The 13812-nt window shown below is 42.7% G+C and overlaps 1 long non-coding RNA gene across 1 annotated transcript; it reads right to left on the bottom strand.

Moving 5' to 3' along the window:
* Positions 1-5248: 5248 nt before the first annotated feature.
* On the bottom strand, positions 5249-8893 carry LOC131926497 (uncharacterized). The gene is made up of 2 exons (XR_009383500.1): positions 8794-8893; positions 5249-5488 (listed from the first exon to the last, which is right to left on the bottom strand). It is a non-coding gene; the product is annotated as an uncharacterized LOC131926497 (long non-coding RNA).
* Positions 8894-13812: the final 4919 nt, after the last annotated feature.

Raw genomic sequence — 13812 nt, forward strand, 5'->3', positions numbered from 1 at the left:
GAACTTTATCATTATCGCAAAACCTGGGCTTTTATTGTTGTTTCTGCTCCTCTAATCTTTCTCTTTTCCCGTCCACAACATTCTTCTCTACTTTTCTCCCCTTGCTTTTCATTCATTTAATATTACTTCCCTATCTTCCCTCTTCCCTGCCTTCTTCCTTTATTTGCTATTGCCATATTTACCCTAGGTAATTTTAACTCCATAACATTCTACATTACTTTCTCCTATTCTCCATTTAGTGTAACATGATACTTTCTTTGTTTTTTAGAGACAAGGCTCCTCTGTGTAGCTTTGGTGCCTGTCCTGGATCTCATTCTGTAGACCAGGCTGGCCTCGAACTCACAGAGATCCACTTGGCTTTGCCTCCCGAGTGCTGGGATTAAAAGCATGTGCCACCACTGCCCGGCAGGTGTATTTCTATATTTGGTACTGTTGTGTTATAATAGTTTGTTTTCTCCATACTTCGTGGTACTAGAGATTGAGCCCTGAGAGTGAGTTGCTCACTAAGATTTGCAAGTAAAACCAGAAGAGATAACCCAACCAAAGATGTACAGTTTTCATCACAGAAACACCAGGATTGTGGGGGAAAAGGGAGGAGGGGGGCAAGGCAACATGATTACCACCAAAGTTCTAACTTTGTATTCATTGTTTTTAAAAGGTGAAGGATTTGTATTTTGGTATTATTTTAACAGTGTGTGTGTGTGTGTGTGTGTGTGTGTGTGTGTGTGTGTGTGCTACAGCACATGTGTGGAGGTCAGAGGACAACTTGCAGGAGTTGGTTCTCTCCTTCCACTATGTGAGGTCATCAAGGTTGGCACAATGGGTAAAGGTGCATGCCGCCATGCCTGGCAACCTGAGCTTGACCCCCAGGACTTATATAAACACCAGTCGGAGTAGCACTGGATCAGTAATCCCCATGCACCCCTAGGGTGAGAGGCAGAGACAGGAGACTCTTCCAAAGCTTGTGGTCCAGCTAGCCTGTGCATGCTATGGTAAAGAAACCTTTCCTCAACAAGGTAGAAAAGGAAGGGCCAAAATCCAAAGGTTGTCTTCTAACCTCCACACAAGCAGGCATATGCAGATCACATCCACACATAGGAAACACACACACACACACACACACACACACACACACACACACACACACACGGTTTCTTAACCCCTGAGGCAAAAAAACAACAAAACAAAACCAGCATCCTGATACCAAAACGGGTTAAGAACACAACAAAAGAAATTATAGGTCAATTTCCTTGATGAACATAGGCAGAAAGAAATCCTCCATAAGATACGTGCAAATCATGTTCAAGAGTATATTAAGACCACATACCATGACCATGATGGTTTCATCTGAGGGTTGAAAGGTTCTTTAAACATAAAAATCTAATGGGCCTGAAGAAATGATTCAGTAGTTTTAAGAGTGCATACAGCTCTTTACAGAAGACCCTTCTTTGGCTCCCAGCATCCACATCAGATGGCTCACAACAACCACCTATAACTCTAGTTCCAGGGGATGTGACACCCTCTGGAACTCGGAGAACACTTGCGCATAAATTCACACAGTCTCACACACATGCACATAAATACTGAAAAATTAAAAATTGCTAGCCCAGCCAGGCGGTAGTGGCGCACACCTTTAATCCCAGCACTCAGGAGGCAGAGCCAGGCGGATCTCTGTGAGTTTGAGGCCAGCCTGGTCTACAGAGCGAGATCCAGAACAGGCACCAAAGCTACACAGAGAAACCCTGTCTTGAAAAACAAAACAAACAAAAAGTTGCTAGCCCACACATAAAAAGACTTAAAGATGCCGGGCGGTGGTGGCGCATACCTTTAATCCCAGCACTTGGAAGGCAGAGGCAGGCGGATCTCTGTGAGTTCAAGGCCAGCCTGGTCTACAGAGTGAGATCCAGGACAGACACCAAAACTACACAGAGAAACCCTGTCTCGAAAAAACTACAACAACAAAACCCTATTTGTAAAATCTCCCCCAAGGAGGTAGGAGAAAAAACAAGGAATAGGCCCATCCACTGCAGCAGGGTGGTGTGGGCAGCCAGAAGACCCAGCTAGAGCCCATATCTTCCACTACACACAAAATCAATTCAAAATTAATTAAAGACATTAAGACCTGAAACTGAAAATGCTATAGGAAAACATATAAAGGAAACACTTCAAGCTATAGGTATTGTAGAGAATTTTCTGGAAAAATAAAAGCATAGTAATTAGTCCCAGACACTGACAAGTGAGGTTACAAGAGGTTAGTTCTTCAAAGCAAAGAGAATAATCCTCGTAGAGAAGAGGCAGCCTACAGAATGGGAACATAGTTGTCAGCTACATGCCACTCAAGGGTATATGCAGAGTATGTAAAGAACCACAAAAAGACAAAAAAAATCATCCAAGCAAAAAGTGGGCTCTTGATAATTATAATTACAAGTCTTACAAGAATAAAAACAAATGGCTAAAAGTCTTCATCTTTAGTCATCAGGGAAATGCACACTAAAACTAATTAGAGATTTCACCTCATCCCAGTCAAAATGGCCACCATTAAGAATTTTTTTTTATTTTAAAAATTAAGCCAGATGGTGATGGCGTACACCTTTAATCCCAGCACTGGGGAGGCAGAGGCAGGCAGAGCTCCAGGCCAACCTGGTCTGCAGGTCATTCCAGGACAGCCAAGACTGTTACACAGAGAAACAAAAAAAAAAAATTAAGATTAACTAAGATGCAACAGCAGAAGAGGTAGGTACAATAGAAAGAAATTAAGGGACTCTTATAAAAAGAAAAAGTTTTAAAGCATAGAAACCAAGGACAGAGATCATAAGTATTGTATGAGTCCCCAGAGAAGAAAACCAAGGAAGAACAAATACCAAAATGATAACTCAATGAAGTTTTACTGAGACAAAACACTTGAACTTATATAACAGAAAGGCATTCCCATGTATTTGGAGAAATTGAGCCACTAGAAAAGCCAAATTGAGAAGTATTCTTCCAAATCTATTACCTTAAAAAAATAAGAAAGGGAGGTTTTGAAGTGTCAGATCATTTTAAGGGGAAGAAAATGAGTTAGCATTGAAATTTTAAACACCAGTCATCATTCTGAAAGACAGTAGCATGCCATATATAATATACTGAAATCACTTATGAATCCATGATTTAATATTCAGCCTAATGCCCTGTATGCAAAAAATACCTAGGGCTGGGAGTTCATTCAGTGGTAGAGTGCATGTATGAAGCCCCAGGACTAGTCCCCAGCACTGTCCTTCACTCCCATACAAACACTTCAACATGAATGTGCAAAGTTTTTGTTTGCTTGCATTTTTTATAAAGACATGGTCTCTTGCATCTCAGACTACCCTTAAACTCATAATGTAGTTAATCTTGAACTCTACATTCTCCTGTTTCCATTCCCTAGCACTGGGGTTATAGGCAGGCCATATCTAGGTTAAATGTGTCAAATTAGGAAATATTTTAATAATCTACTAAACAACATGTTCAAATAGGACATAACTAGAGAAATTCCAATATAACGTTTCTGGAATCATTTATTTACTTATAAAACTAAGACTGATGGTCCTTGCCAACAATGACCAGAAATAATCCATCCCTCAGTCCCCTGAAATACTGAAAATTCAAATAAAATGTCAGAATCAATGTTGGACCAGCCCAACTGTCCATCAATGGATATATGGATAAGCAAGTTGTGATGTATAATGGGCTGGTACTGATCATAAAATACTGAAATATTTTATTCATGCTCTGTGCTGGTTAGATTTTTATCACCTTAAAACAATCTAGTGTCATCTGAGAAGAGGGAACCTCAATTGAGAAAAATGCCTCCTTCAGGCTGGCCTATAGGCAAGTTTGTGGGGCTTTTTCTCAATTAATGATTGATTTGGAAGAGCCCAGCAGATTGTTGGCAGTACCATCTCCAGGCAGGTGGTCCTGGGTTGTAGAAGAAAGCAAGCTGAGTGAGCCATGGAGAGAAAGTCAGAAAGCAGCCCTCCTCCGTGGTCTCTATTTCAGTTCTTGCCTCTATGCTTCTTCATTGAGTTCCTGCCCTGACTTTTTTCCATGACAGACTATAAACTGTAAAATGAAATAAACTAAACCTCCTTATCAAATTGTTTTTGGTCGTGGTGTTTATCAGATCAGTAGAAAGCAAACTAAGACAAACTATAACACGGTGAACCCCAAAGCCCATATTCTATGGGAAAGTATAGACATAGATTACAGGCAGTGAGACCTATAGAAAATATCTATATTCCCGGAGAAACAGGAGCAGCAGAGGTGACCACAAGGTGCTGGAGGAAGAGCAGGTTGAGGTTATGGATTTCTGTTTGGAGGGAAGAAAATGTCGTGGAACTACGAAAAAGCTGCTGCTTGCACAACACTGTGAAAGTACTGGGTGCTTCGGAACTGCACCCTTGAAAATAGTTTCATGCTACGTGAATTTCAATTTAAAAAGAGCAGAAACCAGCTTGAGGGAGAGATTGAGTTCTTGCTGCTGGAACCTGGCCACCAAGCTGGGCAGGCCTCTACATTGCAGAAATCAAGCAGCAGCATGGTGAAGGCCCTGTGGACAGGAGCCAATCTACCTGGTCGGCTACTTTGACTTAGTTTGCAGCCACTGGCCAGTAATAACTTGCCAGATGTATGAGTTTTGAGTGATTTCAGAAAAGGATTCTTCAGTCTGTTGGAAAAGCCTGCACCAATGACTCATGGATCAATAAGTAGTTCCTACCAAGCCCAACTGAAATTACAGAATCAAGACTTGGGGTATAGCTCAGAGGGGGAGTGCTTGTCTAGATTGTGAGACCATGAGTTCCAGTCCCAACACTCAGCAGGATAATAAATAATAAATAACCTTTCAGACTGGGCAGATGTCTCAGCTGCAAAGCACTTGCTGTGAAAGTGTGTGGACCAGAGTTTGGATCATCAGTATGCACACAAAAGAGAGGGGCGTGCCTAGTGGCCTGCCTGTAATCCCAGTGGTTGGGAGGCAGAAATAGTAGACTCCGTCGGGCAAGCTGGCTAGCTAAACTAGTTAAATTGGCTAGCTCCAGGTTCACTGAAAGACCCTGCCCCAATGAACAAAATGGGGAGCAAATGAGAAAGATACTCGGCTTTGACCCCAGGCCTCCACACATACGTGCACACATGCATACACACTCACACATGCAAACATGCACACACATGCACACTGCACACAAAAATACAACAAATAAGTAAATTAATGAGCCGGTAAATTCGCAAGTTTGCCAGCACAATTCTTTTATGGTTTCATATTTACTTTCTTTGATTTTTTAATTTATTTACTATAATTGTATATGTTCAGGTGATGCGGGGCAGTGCACATGTGGAGATCGGAGGACAACTTGCAGGAGTCAGTTTTCTCTCCTTCCTCCATGTGGGTTCTGAAGATCGAACTCAGGTCATTGGGCAAATTCCTTTACCTGCTGTCTCTCTGGCCCAATGTTGGGGTTTTACAAGGTAGCTAAAGCAAGAACAACAAAAAAAAAAAAAAAAAAAAAAAAAAAACCAGAATGGGAGAAACAGATTGGTTAAACACCAGGTTACTTTGTTTCTAAGCTTTAAAGCAGAAGATGTCTTGTCATTAAAGTTATGGGACTTTTTGTGACTAGTTGCTACTAGTCTCCTTAGAAAACTGGTCTATGGCCGGGTGTTGGTGCCTTTAATCCCAGCACTCAGGTGTTGGTGGCACATGCCTTTAATCCCAGCACTCGGGAGGCAGAGCCAGGAGCAAATTCCAGGACAGGCACCAAAACTACACAGAGAAACCCTGTCTTGAAAAAAAACAAAAAAGAAAGAAAGAGAGAGAGAGAGAGAGAGAGAGAGAGAGAGAGAGAGAGAGAGAGGGAGGGAGGAAGGAAGGGAGGAAGGAATAAAACGTGTCTATTTGGGAATTTTCCTCTTTTCTTACTACTTAGTGTTTCTAACATTCACGACTCATTTTGGTTTGCCCTACTGGGGTCTCGTTCAGGAACTCAACCCAAAACAGTAGCTTTCTATATGTCTCAGTTAACAGTGTTTAATCTTGGCTTTCTACATAGCCATGGGGTCATAGTAGTAATCTACAACTTTGTATTTTACAAGTGCTTCCCATTTTAGACAGAAGACTTGGAGGAATTGAGCTAGAATTGACCTGGGAGCCTCCTCACTGGGGACTAGTTCTCTGCAATGCAAGGTACCGAGGGAGAAAAGCAATCAATAGTCCTACCCAGCTCTAAACCCTATGAACCACAAGAATGACCAACCCACCAAGGTATTCCCAACAGTGCAATAATGGCACTCTATTGTAAGGCAACCAGCAACTGTCTAACTGTACTTAAGGCTCACTCAGTAGGAGGGACTTCATGCCTGGCACTATAAACCTAGCCAACTGCCTGTGGCTGGTGATGTCACAGGTCCTAGAGGAGAACCTACTACTGCTATGTAGCTGAAAGTTTTCCTGGGTCCTTCCCGATACGCAACCGCTCAGACCCAAGTAAACAAAAAGAGGCTTATATTAATTAAAACTGCTCGGCCATTAGCTCAGGCTAACTACTGACTAGCTCTTACATTTAAACTCAGCCCATTTCTGTTAATCTATATGTTGCCACATGTTCCATGGCTTTACCTGTATGCCATTGTATGTTGCTCCCTGGACAGCAGGCTGGCATCTCTTGACTCAGCCTTCCTCTTCCCAGAATTCTCCTTGTCTGCTAATCCTACCTATATTACTGCCTGGCTACTGACCAAACAACATTTTATTTATCAACACACATTCGCAGCATACAGAACGACATTCCCACCACTGCTACTTTCCCAAACTGATATAATTCCTAATTTCACTTCTAATACTTATTCTTATACCCACAGATAAGTGTAACTCTAATTCATTGGCAAAGAAACCTCTTTCTGCAGCACATGGAGACCAGAAATGCACAGCTGGTCAAAATACAGAGAACATACCATGGGGGTGCCCAGCTCCAACTGATACATTTACAACACAATCCCTTATACCTAAGGTTCAGGGAACATCACAGATTGTAGGAGCCAGAGGACTGACTGTGAAGTAGTATCTTCTATATATGATGGGAAACTACACTTAAGAAATTTTGGCTGGGCCTGGTGGCATATACCTTTAATCCCAGCACTCAGGGAGGCAGAGGCAGGTGGATCTCTGTGAGTTTGAGGCCAGCCTGGTCTACATAGTGAGTTCCAGGACAGCCAAGGGTGTTACACAGAAAAACTCTGTCTCTTGAAAATCCAAAGAAGAGGAGGAGGAGGAGGAGAAAAAGAAATCTCAAGAGTATGGTCACCTAAACAAGACCTGGATAATGACAAGAGTTGACATGCCAACATGACTGGGGGAACTCTCTCAGGGCCCATCTCTAGATGAAGAGCTACAGGCAATGAATGGTTGCTAAGAAAGGAGGAATCACTCTTCTCCAGGGATGAGCTTCCTGATAGGTCAGCCAGTTGCAGGTGGTCAACCCTAAACACATGTACATCAAGTGGACTCAGCAGGATGTGTATGTGTGTGTACACATGTATGTGCACATATACATATAAATAACAAAGATGAAAAGTTCATGAATTTCAGATGTACTTGGGGGGAACACAAGAGGAGTTAGAGGGGAGAAATGAAGTGAATGCAGTACATATGCAGAAAATTCTCCAACAAACCACAATAATAAACTAGTGTTTTCCCATGAGCTTTCCCACTTGGGCCTGAGAAACAACTAGCTGATTAGGACAAAAATGTTCCTGTTTTCACTGGGCATGGCAGTGCATGCCTGCAATCCAAGCATCTGGGAGGAGGCAGAATTATGAGTTCAAGGCCAACCTTAGGTTTTATATCAAAAGACCAAAAAGCAAATAACAATAATAACACCCACTCCCCTTCTGCAGTTAGGCAAACAAATGCCATAAAATGAAATCACATCATCATGGACCCTATGGTAACTGTCTATTTCTGTTCCCAGGTTGTTCCTTTGTAAAGAGGTAGAGGTTGAGACTGAGGAGGGTGTTGCAGTCCATATGTTCCTTTCCTTTAAAAAAGAAAACCTTTTGTGATTAAAACTGCTTTTTAGAAAGGCACATTCCCTAGTGCAGTGCCTTATTTGAATGTCTTGGAGTCTCAGAAATTTGGCTACGTAATTCTCCCACAAAGTACCTTGAAAGCTTAAAACTCTAGCAGAGGAACACGGGTACTCACATACCCTTGACTGAAGAACAGTCATCCTCTGTCAGAGAAGGCTGCCCTCTTCCTCGAATACAGTTTTGGCAGGGGCATAACTGAAGCCATGACAAAGGGCAGAGACAGCCATCTAGCCAGACACATCATCCAAATGAACCCTGGTGATCAAAGAGGTGACAGACACCATGGCCAGATTGCCCTCCTACCCAGGATTTGATTTCTATGTTTCAATTTTTTTTTTTGAGACAGGATTTCTCTGTGTAGTTTTGGTGCCTGTCCTGGATCTCGCTCTGTAGACCAGGCTGGCCTCGAACTCACAGAGATCCGCCTGGCTCTGCCTCCTGAGTGCTGGGATTAAAGGCGTGCGCCACCACCACCCGGCCTATGTTTGAATTTTAAAAACTGTAATGCAGAACAAATCCTTTTTGACGTTGAAGAAATTGTAGAGAAAGTCTTCAAGCATAGTTGTGATGGTCCCCTAACTAAATTAATAAAAGGCGAGGTCTAAATTGGGAATTTGGACTGTGGGGACCTACACTGGAAAAATCTGTCTTGTCCCGACTTTTCCTTCTCCCTTCCCTAGTCCCCTGAGTGACCTGAGGTGAGCAGCCTCCTCTACCACAGGATCCTGCTGCCACGGTGTTACACCACGGTCCAAAGACAAAGGGCTGAGTGACCATGGGCGATGCTTAAGTGCTGGGGAGTTCTAGATCACTGCCACTTAGCAACACTTGTTACCTAGCCCTTAACAGTGATTTTGACCGCCAATCTACTGAGACAAGATACTTCAGAACATAGACATAGAAGGATAAAATTGAGAGTGACTGAATTTATATTATCAAATTTCTGTATCCTAAGTGTCTACGGGAAAGTGAGAAAAAAACTTGGTGGTTCCTGCTATTAATTGTATCATTTTTCTGATTACAAATAGAGTGAATATGCAAAATAATTACATAATGTAAAACATGAAAAGTAAAAATGTCCTATAACCTCATTTTCATGGGAAACATCTCTCAAGATTTGGTGAATTTCCTCAGAATTTGTTTTCTAAACACATGCTGACAGTTGTCTTTCTAAAAATGGCATCATGTGCGGAGTTGTGGTGGCGCACGCCTTTAATCCCAGCACTCGGGAAGCAGAGCCAGGTGGATCTCTGTGAGTTCGAGGCCAGCCTGGTCTACAGAGCGAGATCCAGGACAGACACCAAAGCTATGCAGGGAAACCCTGTCTCAAACAAACAAACAAATAAACAAACAAATAAATAAATAAATAAGGCACCATGCACCACACTCTATTTTGCAACTTCTTTCCTTCATTTAATTGTATAGCCTGAACTTTTTCTTGTGTCTGTACCTACCATATTCTCTCTCTCTCTCTCTCTCTCTCTCTCTCTCTCTCTCTCTCTCTCTCTCTCTCTCTCTTTCTCCTCTCATGTTCATCTCTCATGTCCATGTCGTTCTGTGGCCCCATGGAGATTAACCAGGGCCATCTGTGTAGGTTTGGAGCGGTCCATTGGAGCCTAGAGGGCTCAGCAGTGGGTGCACAAGTAAAGACAATGATTTCTCTTTTCCAGGAATCTATCAATAGCCAACAGTTCAGAGTAAAGGGTAGGACCCAGAAGCCTCTTCCTCTTCTTCATCTTCCTCTTCCCTGACCATGGATAGTGCCCAGTGCAAGTAACTAGTTGGTGATGGCAACGGTTACGTTGAGCCTAGAGAATGGTATTTCCCAGCCCTTCATGTTATCTTCCTGCTCTTACATCCTTCCTGCTCCCTCTTCCACATATTCCCTGAGCCTTACTGAGGGTGATAGTGAGTGTTTGTGGCTGGACTTATGCCTGTTGCTTATGCTCTGCATCCTGGCCAGTCATGAGGCTCTGCGTTCACTGCTCATTGCAAGAGGAGGCTTCTCTGACTACTGGGAGCCACTTTGTCTAGGGTGGACACAAAGGTATTTAGAAGCCATTATGTCGGTTTAGTTAACCATCAGAAATATGCCCACTGCCTGGGCCTACTGCTTCTCCACACCTGGACTGTTAGTCAGGCTTACAGTACCATGAAGTCAAACACTTTTAAAAGTAGGAATTGGAGTTCATTTTCTGGGATTCCTGTTATCTCACGGTCTTCATTCTTTTAGTTAGTGAAAATGTGGTACTAGCTAAAAATCCATACCTCATAGACTCCCTGCTACCATATGAGAACTTTCTCCACTCCTACTTCAGTCACTACAGGGCTCTGGGCATAGTCTTTGTCCTCTCTAGCCAGTCTATACATGCCTGTGCCCACTCTGTTCTCAGGAAACTCTGGTGTGAGTAGCAGACTTTCCCATAAATTCTCTGCTGGTGACATCATCAACTTCTACAATCCACCTATTCATCGAGAGTGGGGTTCCATCTGTTTCTACAGAGGGAATCACAGACTAATTAGCCTTGTAGACAGGATGATCTAGAATGTGGCCACACTCTTTGAAGAGCTTTTCTTTCCTGCTCTGGGTTTCCTCACTGAGAATGAACTTCTGCATAGAGTATGGATGTTTCCACAGAGTACTGTGAACTGGGCTACACTGGGCTGGACTTGATCATCCCCAAAGAGCCTCTGCCTTAGGTTTAACAAAGCTGGACTGGGGGAACTTTAAGTGCCAGAAGAAAATACCTCCATAAAGTGCCCCTGTGCTGAGTGTCTTCATCTGAACATATCTGTGTGTCTCACACTGAATGATATCTCAGTTTCAGCCTGTTATGATGGAGCTGGGCTCAGGGAAACAACTTTTACCACAGGCTACCATGGTAGATTTTATGTCTCAACCAGGAATCAGCTCCCTTTCTATGGAGTGTTTAAGGGGCATAGTGATAACTCTATACAGTATATGATCGTGACATCAATATCTAAAGGACATCAGATATCACTCCAGAAAGAAAAAGAAAAATCACCTCACAGCATGCTGAGTTCTTGACTCCTAAATGCAGAAGCCTCACTAGGACCTGGTAATGGTTAGTTGTACATGTCCACATAAAGGGTCACGGTGCCCAGATGTGTGATTGTTATAGTTTGGATCTGGAATGTCTCTCAAACATATGTTGGAGGTTAAATCCCCAGATGGTGACGGTTTGGGCAGGTGTTGGAAACTTTAAGCACTGGCATCTCTTTGAATGAAGTTAAGGTCATTGGAAATTTGTCCTTGAAGGGTACACTAGTACCCAATCCCCTCTTCCTCTTGTTTCCTTTGCTTCCTGGCTACCAAGAAGTCAGCAGCTTTGCTCCAGCATGCTCTCCCTGGCATAATATTCTATTTCACTACAGGCCTAGAGTGATGGGGCCAAGGAACCATAGACTAAAACCTCTGAAACTGTAAGCAAAAATAAGCCTTTTTTCTGTACTAGTTGATTATCTCAAGTATTTTATCACAGCCATGGAAATCTGTTACTAAAATCCCTTTACTGGGGAAGACGAAAGCGATATCTATTCCTCTTTGTAAGGCCCCAGGGACCAACAAGGCACAATTTTACCAGAATTCACTCAGGGGAACCGATGAATTTATTGGGTTTACTTATAAATCATAAGCAAGGGGCTACTTACAGGAGTGTGGATGATCCCTCACTAAAGGATGCTCAGAAAGCCTTTACCCAGCAGGGATGATGCCTTTTCCATAGACATGTAGATAGAGTCTCCCTCCTATGAGTCTTCCCTGGCCTATAAACGCTAGTCCCTCTCCAGGGCCACATGAAATAAGGGGATAATTACATATAACAGGTGGTATAGAGTGGCTGGACACTCAGGCGAGGGTCCTGTGACCTTCCTCACCCCTCCTCACCCCTCCTCCCTTGCAGTCAACAAGCCCAGCTGTGATGATCTTTTGCGAGCAGGAATACCTGAACTCCAAAAGATGAGGCTTGTTTGGCTTGAAGGAAAGTCATGTACAACAAAAACGACCTACACAATGGTCAAACATTATTATGGTTGTTTCTGGAAGGGTGTTTAGGGATAAAATTAATATTCCATCAGTAGACTGTGTAAAACATACCCCCCCACACACACACACAATGTAGGGGAAGTGTCATCTTATAAATTCAGGCCCTACTAGAAAAGACTCTTAGTCCTTCTCTGAGCAAGAAGCAACTCTACCAACAGGAAGTGTAAAACTTGAACTTGAACATTGGTTTTTCCTGGCCTCTGGTTTGTAGATTTTAAACTTATTAGCCTCCATAGTTGTGAGCAAATTCTTAAAATAAACATCTGGTCTGAATTGTATGTCTGTAATTCCAGCTACTTGGGAGGCTAAGGCATGAGGATTATGAGTTCGAGGACAACTTGGTCAACATAGTAAGATCTTATTTCCAAAGAAAAGAAGGAACAACTAGATCAAAGCAAATTAAATATTCCAATGATAATAAAATAAAGATCTCTTCCCATATACATATCCTATTGGTTCTGTTTATCTGGAGAACTCTGACTAATAATGACCTTTAGATGATTCTGCTACTGCCCTTGCCTATGTCCAGACACAGCAAAGATCCCAACCTTCAAAATTATAGGGAAAACACCCATGATGCCCTACACAGCAAACACATGAATAGTGGCCCAATTACTCTACCATGGTCCTTTATAAAAGGCTACAGGACAACACAACACTTATGGCTAATTGCAAAGCAGAACGACATCAAATGTGGGGACTGATAAGTATTGCAGACTTTAAAAAAAATACAGAAAACAAAACCGTGAGTGGTATCCATGCTCCTGGCACTCTTCAGACAACTCCCAGCCTTGTCCTGACTCCACTGGCACAATCACCTCATACAGCTATATAGGACACTGGCTTCCACGTAATAACCAAGTTTTATGTCTTTGGTTGATAGTAGTTCCCAAATCATGATGTTTCCCCCAACGATTTAGGGGAAGAGCTTTCTATGTTTTCCAAGGTGTTACAGGACATATGATTGAAGGCAAACAAGTCCACCCTACCCACCCCAACCACCATTGGCCACATGCTGTCAAGTTGGAAAAGCCATTCTACCACTGAATATCACAGTTTAGTCATCTGTATGGGCATTTATTATGTGTGCCTTACACTCATTGTGGGGTTATAACAGAGTAGGTGAAAGTGCTCTGTAGCCTGGGAAGTAGTCAACCACTGTGAGGTCTGATGGGGTAATCCCCAGAACAGGTTCCCATGTCTAAGGTCTTTTAGACAAACCACATGAGTCATGGCATCAAAGACAGCTTTATTGGTTGCTGGGTAAATCTCACAATTCCATGCCTGTGGACAAGGAAGGACTTCGCATAGTGTTTCCTCATCAGTTCTTGTTGCAAGCCAGATTCTAAGGAGTTTTATGATCTGCAATGAAGGATTGACGTTGGCTCCAGTGAGAGCCAGTGACTTAACCCTACTTAATCCAACATGAAATTGGGAAATGTCGTAAATATCCGTTCACCACTTGGCCCTGGGCTTCTTGAAGACAGAAGCTGTGTCTTATTTGATAGGTGTATCTGCTGCATGAACTCATGCTTGGCACACGGTGGGCACTAAGTCAACCATTATTTGATAAACAAGGAAATACATGGGAGAGACAAGGTTGTTGACTTGATTTCTGCAATTGCTTTTTATAGCTAGTTTAAACT

This window comes from Peromyscus eremicus, chromosome 16_21, assembly GCF_949786415.1.
Source record: "Peromyscus eremicus chromosome 16_21, PerEre_H2_v1, whole genome shotgun sequence".
NCBI classification, from domain to species: Eukaryota; Metazoa; Chordata; class Mammalia; order Rodentia; family Cricetidae; genus Peromyscus; species Peromyscus eremicus.